At 35.7% G+C, this 8,114-nt stretch overlaps 1 pseudogene; it reads left to right on the top strand.

The window, feature by feature from the left end:
* The first annotated feature begins 252 nt into the window (after window positions 1-252).
* LOC137037167 (4-galactosyl-N-acetylglucosaminide 3-alpha-L-fucosyltransferase 9-like) lies at window positions 253-3,393 on the top strand (annotated as a pseudogene).
* The last annotated feature ends 4,721 nt before the right edge of the window (window positions 3,394-8,114 follow it).

Here is an 8,114-nt window from a genome sequence, read left to right as displayed (position 1 = left end):
TGAACAGTGTAGCCCATCATTTAATAAAACACAAGAAGGATCTTACACTTATTTTGTCTTTAAATATACATTGTACTTGCAGACAGACTGGAACATTTTCCCATTCAAATCTAGATGACCATTTATGTATTTTAAAGGCAATTTTATAACATTTTAAGCCAATTATTGATGCATTCTCTTTCTTCTCCCCTGCATTAGTGAAGGATAAAAATATCAGTTTCTTGGAAAACTGCTGTAAAGGCAGTAATTTCCATGTTTTTGTTGGAATGTTTTATACTTTCTGCATACCACCTCCTACCACTTGGATATTTTAACCAAGAAGTCCAGATAAAAAACAGCAGCAAAAAATCTTGCCTCCATGTTCTTAAGATGCAGAACTACATGTGCACTGTGAACAACTCGATGGAGGAACTCTCTGATGACAACATCTGTACCAAAACCCTTGACTTCCACTGAGAATGAAGAACCAGACACCATTGTGTTGATCTGGATGTGGCCTTTTGGTTCAAGATTTGGCCTTGGACTCTGCAGTTCAGCTTTCAATATCCATGGCTGTCATTTAACAGATGACAGAGGTCTTTTTAAACCAAGCACATGGGGTTATGTTTCATCATAGAGATGCAGTTATCTAACATGCCAAAACTTCCACGGCCTGCTTTCCAGAAGTGGATATGGTGGAATATGGAGTCTCCAACACATTCAGGTCAAAATCCCCTGCTAAAAGATCTGTTCAATCTGACTTCAGGTTACCACTGGGATTCAGATATTCCAGTACCGTACGGTTGGCTCTCAGATGCCACAGAGGTAGAGAAAAACTATGGGTAACGCTTTAGATTACAGCCCGGAAAGTACTGCGTAATTACAATGAATTTACAGCATAACTTTCAATAATTATAGTGTAACTATACAGTAAGTATGTGTAAGTACAGGGGAACAATATGTAAAGTATTGGGAATAAAGGGGTAACAACCAGGAAAATAACAAATTATTTATACTGTAAATATTTTATAACTAAGGGGTAAGTATGACATTACGGGCCGTAAATTAAAGTGGAGCTTGTTACCCTCTTATTTCATGTAGTTACAGGGTAAGTAATTAATTAAATGCAAACAATCTGATATCACTGGCTCTGAAACCTTTATTTGAAAAACAACTTTATTAAAAACAGGTCTACGACACTTATTATTAATTTTTTTAAATCAACTTTTCACTTCAAACTCTAAAGTCCTGACAGAAAGTAACAAGTTTTGTCCATTTTTTGGTTGTTGTTGTTTCTCGCTTGGCTTCCTCCTGCTCTTGTTTCTCAGCTGATGAATCTTAAGAAGGAATCCCGTTGCTATTCTGTATTATAAGAAAATACAGTATACACACAGAAATTCATGGTTTAGGCTATTCATCTTTTCACTTCCGACCAGCTGTCACCAGCGCCTGCATGAGAGTCGACTTCGCGTTCGATGAAGCATATTGAAATGAGCAACGTGAAGCTTTCATGGCGTTCCACACGAATCGCGTTTCACACGAATCTCCCGCGACAACTGCCGTCTCTGTTATTCTGTCTTGTTTGTTTCTCGTTCTCATTAACTGTTATTCTGTGTATTTTGTTGTGAGCATTACTAAAAAAAAAAAAAAAAAAAAAAAAAAACTGACGGCATCCAACATCTGCGTGAGTTTACGCTACGTCACGCTTCAAATTACGTCAAGCATGGACTCTCAACCCTCGCATGCACGCGCAGAAGACAGCTGGTCGAAAGTTTTAAAAATATTAAAATATATGGTATTTTTCTTACAAATACGTATCGTTTCACTTCAGAAGACATCGATTCATCCATTGGGGTCGTATGGATTACTGTAGTTAATGCTGTTTGATGCTTCGACTTTTAGGAACACGTGAGCTTGCATTATAAAGCGTTCCCAGATGATTTATTTTTTTCCTAAAATCCTTTTTGTGTTCATCTTAAGAAGGTCGTATACATCTCAGATGGCATGAGGGTAAATGATGAGTACATTTCCGGATGTACTGTATTTTTTAAATACAGAATAGCAAATGGGATTCCCTCTTAAGATTCATCAGTGGAAAGAAAGAAAAAGAGGAACAAGAGGAGGAGGAAGCCAAGTAAGAGAAACGAATAAGAAGTGTTGTAACTTTAAATCTCTTTTGAAATAAGTTGTTTTTCAAATAAAGTTTTCCAAGTGATATGACTGTTTGCGTTTTTATTTATTTATTTTTTATTAATTACTTACCCTGTAACTACATGAAATAAGAGAGTAACAAGCTCCACTTTAATTTACGGCCGTAATGTCATACTTTCAATACAATACAATAATACAATGTTTATTTATATAGCAGATTTAAAACAACCGAAGTCGACCAAAGTGTAGCACAGAGTATGCAAAAAAAGAACAGTCAACAGGGTTACAAACAATAAGACAATCTATAGAACAAACACTGTAAAATGGATGAGGTGTATTAAAATATATGATCATTGCACAGCAAGTCAGGAGATGTTGAATGCCAAGGAGAAATAAGTTTTAAGAGTAGACTTAAAAATAGAGTGGTAGCAGCTCGAATTTGAATTGGGAGACTATTCCACTACTTACCCTGTAACTACATGAAATAAGAGGGTAACAAGCTCCACTTTAATTTACGGCCCGTAATGTCATATTTACCCCTAAGTTATATGTCATAAGTACCCCTTAGTTATAAAATATTTACAGTATAAAATAATTTGTTATTTTCCTGGTTGTTACCCCTTTATTCCCAATACTTCATTCTTGTTCCCCTATACTTACACATACTTACTGTATAGTTACACTATAAATATTGAAAGTTACGCTGTAAATTTGTTGTAATTACGCAGTACTTTCCGGGCTGTAATTTTAAAGTGTTACCAAACTAATGCTATCCCAAAGAAGGAAAAATTAGTTTGCTGGGTTGTAAGTAACTATAATCCAAATCATAAGCGTTCACAGTACTTTAATGAGTTAGTGAAACACATTAACGTGGAAGCCCATGGAGGACACTTCAACAGTCCAATTAACCATAATGAATATTTAAATTTGGTGTCCAGTTGCAAATTCAACATGACTAAGAAGCTGTTCAACTCTCTAGCACTTGGTACTGTTCCAGTTGTTCTTGGCCCACCGAGAGAGAACTATGAGCAGCTCATACCAAGTGAAGCCTTCATCCATGTGGATGGCTTCCCATCCCCAAAAGAACTGGCTGATCATCTAAAACTCTTGGACCAAAACGAGAATCTGTACAGGCAGTACTTTACCTGGAGAGAACATTTTGTTTCAAAGTGAGCAATATTCGGTCTTGATCATGCCTGTCGGATTTGTGAGCATATTAGAAAGAATAAGCACTACAGAGTGGTCAAAGATCTCAACAGCTGATCATCGCGTCACTGCCGTGACGTTCCTTGTGAGAGACGTGCGCTGCTGCACACTCCAGTAACTTTCCACACTCCACAGACGCCGCATGCAATGTTTTTGTCAGGAGACAGGAGTAACAACTGCAGATTATGAGTTACCTGCGGTGAGTCCGACATAATGAATCCACTAACACGATACAGAGAACAGTGGTAAAAACTCGTGTTCCAATACTCGTGGCACGAGTTTTGGGAGGTGTTCCCTTGAAAGGAGCTGTGAAGGAGGGGGGTTGTTCTTACACATGCACTCATTTCAAAAACTCAGTAACAGTCTTTGGTTTCTCAGCCGACGAAAAGATCCTCTGTTGCACCTTTAACCACATGTCCTGCTCCAGATTTGCACTGAAAGGTGGGTCAAGTTATATTCCAAATGGGGTTTGTCGCAAATTCAATGATTCATTTTTGTTTAATGCTTCAAAATTAATCTCACATTTGAACAATTACCATTATAAATGTATGTAAAATTATGTTCTTTTATATATTTGGGGCAGGGATTAAAATGGTTCAAAAACAAACACAAAATTTTTGAATTTTTTTTTTTTTTTTTTGCAGAATGTAATAAATAATATAAATAAATCTAAATATGTGATAAATATTATACTATGGTTATCATACCTCAAGACATTGTTTTATTTCAAGACATTTGTCAGGTTTTTGTCCTTAAAATGCTCTTGTGTTGTACAAAAGGCCCTCAATAAGTCAAGCATGTATATAGTTAAATGGAAAGTGTTACCTATTACGTCCAATAGGTGGCAGTATCCTTGGTTAGATTTGGACTGTTAGCATTTTTTAGCATATTTTTTTTACTTTTCAGACCTTTTTTTATTGCAAGAAAAGAAACAGCACTGCATTAAATGCATTACCATAAATGGAGGAAAAAAAGAAGGACTGTTAGCATTTGGTTCTAGTTGGTGTGCGTCAATGATGACATGTAAGTGTGCTGTTTCACATTCTGCCGTTTTCTATTACACATACAATGTAAATGCTTGAGTTCTCCTTTCAATCACGAAATGCGTCAGAATAATGATCTTTTCATCTAACATGATTAATGTTGGAAAATTAAATTGGTAGATTAAGTACTCTGTTTGTAAGATTGTACTTTTGTTCACAAAAATTCTGTGCTGTGTGCATCGTCATTGATAGAGGCTAAAGTGAAAGTTGTTTTATGCTATGAACAGTGTTGCCAACTAATTTTCAGGGGAAGTTGCTAAAGGCAGATCGTTTTGTTGCTAAAAGTTGCTAAATGACATTGTGACGTAATTGCGCCATGACATCATTACGTAATCGCAACGCAAAACTACATAGATATTATTTGAAATGCTAATTTAGATTTGTTTGTGAAATAAATACACACACACACACATCATTTTTAAAATGAATACAAACAACACTTTTTTTTAAAGGGTTATGACACTTACACGTTTTGTCTATCAAGATAATCTTTACAAGTTAACACAACATTTTATAGATTTTGAAGCCTAAATAAACTCGTCAGATATAAAAGGCTAACAGTAGGCTATAAACGGACTACAGCACACCATGGTCGCGGATCAACGTCGTCACCACCAAGCTTCCTCAAACTTTATTTAGAAAACAACGTTATTTAAAAACATGCTCGCTGATTATGATCTGTGCTGTTATGAAAACATATCCACTTTTTCATGACAAATGCTGTCCAAATGTCCCATTTTTAATGATGACGTCTAAAGTCCCCGCCAAAGGAAGTAGTCCCTTTTAGCAATTTGTTAGCAACCGCCGATTTTAAGACACAGTAAAAGTTTAAAAAATCACAAGTGGGTTATAACTGCTGTGTTTTATGTCATAGATCAAAACGTGAAAGTATTCAGAGGCTTTGTAAACCACAGACCTTATTTCAGGCGATTTTAGCAAAAACCCATTCAAAAAACCCATAGACTTTACGGCGTTGGAACCGGAAGTCCTAAAATGCTAACTTGCTTCCGGGTTTTGCCTACAAAAACGCGTCATCCCTGGGGCACTCTATGATCGTGCCTTTTTGTGTAGCCCCGCCCCCACTCGTTGTCTTTTGTCTTCCAGTTTTTAAAGCTATTTCCACAGCGATCTAAAGGAATTATGAATCAACCGCTCAGTCTATTTAGCTAGCTTGTACGTGTGCTGTTTTGATTAGAGTCACTTTTCAAAAGTTGCTAAAAGTTGCCAAATAAATGTTAAAAATTGCTAAATTTGTTGCTAGGTGCTTTTTGGAAAAAAAGTTGCTAGTGTAGTCTGAAAAGTTGCTAAATCAAGCAACAAAATTGCTAAGTTGGGAACACTGGCTATGAAGCCATTTGAAGCTTCTGCCTTACAAATGCGACAGACCTAATTTAAAGGGTTAGTTCACCCAAAAATGAAAATAATGTCATATATTACTCACACTCATCACCCTCATGCCGTTCCACACCCGTAAAACCTTTGTTAATCTTTAGAACGCAAATTAAGATATTTTTGTTGAAATCCGATGGCTCAGTGAGGCCTCCATAGCCAGCAATGACATTTCCTCTCTCAAGATCCATAAATGTACTAAAAACATATTTAAATCAGTTCATGTGAGTTCAGTGGTTCAATATTAATATAAAGCGACGAGAATATTTTTGGTCGTTATTTTGTTTTTTTGGTGCACCAAAAATATTCACGTCGCTTTATAATATTTATATTGAACCACTGAACTCACATGAACTGATTTAAATATGTTTTTAGTACATTTATGGATCTTGAGAGAGGAAATGTCATTGCTGGCTATGGAGGCCTCACTGAGCCATCGGACTCAACAAAAATATCTTAATTTGCGTTCCAAAGATTAACGAGGGTCTTAAGGGTGTGGAACGACATGAGGGTGAGTAATAAATGACAGAATTTTCATTTTGGGTGAACTAACCCTTTAAATATTGTACGGGAAACAGAAATCTAAATCTGTTATCCAGATACAGGGCACTAATGTGGACCATTGTAAGTGCGCCATGTCCTGATTGGCTAATGATCCGATCTGCTTGATCACGCGCGTACAGCTCATGTAGATGGTTGCATGATTGTCTGCACATGCTTGTAATAATGAGAATAAATGCATATTTAATACAGTAATAATAATATCTTATTTATTATTTGATTATTTAAATCTCCTGTTTAAAAATAGGAAGATAGACACGCTATATAGTTGAAATAATTTTGCATTGCATTTCATCTCAGATAATGTCATTTTAAAAATAGAGAATTTAATGGAAATAAGTTAATACAGTCTCTTATTTACAGTACATGAGGTAAGCATGAAGCTGATTGTTTTATATTTTTAATGTTATTTTATATTATAGGCTACATGTTTTTTAAAATTGTATTGCACACCTGTTGCTGCCAGAGTAACTGCCCATTTTTGTTCTTAACATCTTCCCGCCGCTGTGGTGGAACGGTGATGAAATATTGTTCCAACATTTCCGAAATAAATGTATCTTTAAAGGATTAGTTCTTTTCTTAATTTACTCACCTCCATGTCATCCAAGATGTTCATGTCCTTCTTTCTTTCTTTATGTCCAATTTCTTCAAAAAGAAATTAAGGTTTTTGATGAAAACATTCCAGGATTTTTCTCCTTATAGTGGACTTCAATGGTTTAGGGTCTTATCTAGAGAAACCACTTCTCATTTTCTTAAAAAAAAAAAAAAAAAAAAAAAAAAATTAAATAAGTTTTAACAATAAATGCTCATCTTGAACTATCTCTCTTCTTCTTCTTCTCTATTAGAATTCTGGCAGTGTAGACACTGCTAAGTGTATTACTGCCCTCCACAGGTCAAAGTTTGAACTAATTGTTATATACTTGCACTAGAATATTGTAAATGACAATTTAGTCTTAACTTTGACCTGTGGAGGGCAGTAATACTCTTAACAGTGTCTACACTGCCGGAATTCTAATAAAGAAGAAGAAGAGAGCTAGTTCAAGATGAGCTTTTATGGTTGAAACGTATAATTAAAAAAAAAAAAAAAAAAAAAAAATAGAAAATGAGCAATGGTTTCTCTTGATAAGACCCTTATTTCTTATCTGGGATCACTGTAAACTGTAATTTTGACCTTCAACCGGGGGCTCCATTGAAGTCCACTATATGGAGAAAAATCCTGGAATGTTTTCATCAAAAACCTTAATTTCTTTTCGACTGAAGAAAGAAAGACATGAACATCTTGGATGACAAGGGGGTGAGTAAATTATCAGGAAATTTGAATTTGAAAGTGAACTAATCCTTTAATAATGCGTGCAAAATACAGCAAAGCTCAACACCTATACAGTACTCTTCAGTGGCCGAAAAGGATTTAAACGGTGTATTTTGTATTGATATCTTCTTGTAAAGTCAGAGATGTGGATTCGGACGGCAATTAAATTACCACACGACCATGACAAGGAAACAAAGACATGGTTTTTACTTTAAACAACATCTTACGCGACGCAACTGCATGCATTGGCTAGCGCTGTCATGGGAATGTCTTCAGTGTGAAAAGGACAAAGACAAAGATATCGCTTTCCTCAGCGGACATTCAAACTGATTTTATTATTATGAATATAAGATTGACCTGAAGAATATCAGATGCAGGTACTACACTTGCTCAGGTGATCTCTCTTATAATACTCTACGCAGGGGCGTAAATTTCATCTGACAGTAGGGGGGGACAATAAACATAAAATTTATTAA

This window comes from Chanodichthys erythropterus, chromosome 15 (genome assembly GCF_024489055.1).
Source record: "Chanodichthys erythropterus isolate Z2021 chromosome 15, ASM2448905v1, whole genome shotgun sequence".
In the NCBI taxonomy this organism is placed as follows: domain Eukaryota; kingdom Metazoa; phylum Chordata; class Actinopteri; order Cypriniformes; family Xenocyprididae; genus Chanodichthys; species Chanodichthys erythropterus.
The sequence above is the reverse complement of the archived record's forward strand: the minus strand, read 5'-3'. Positions and strand labels throughout refer to the sequence as shown.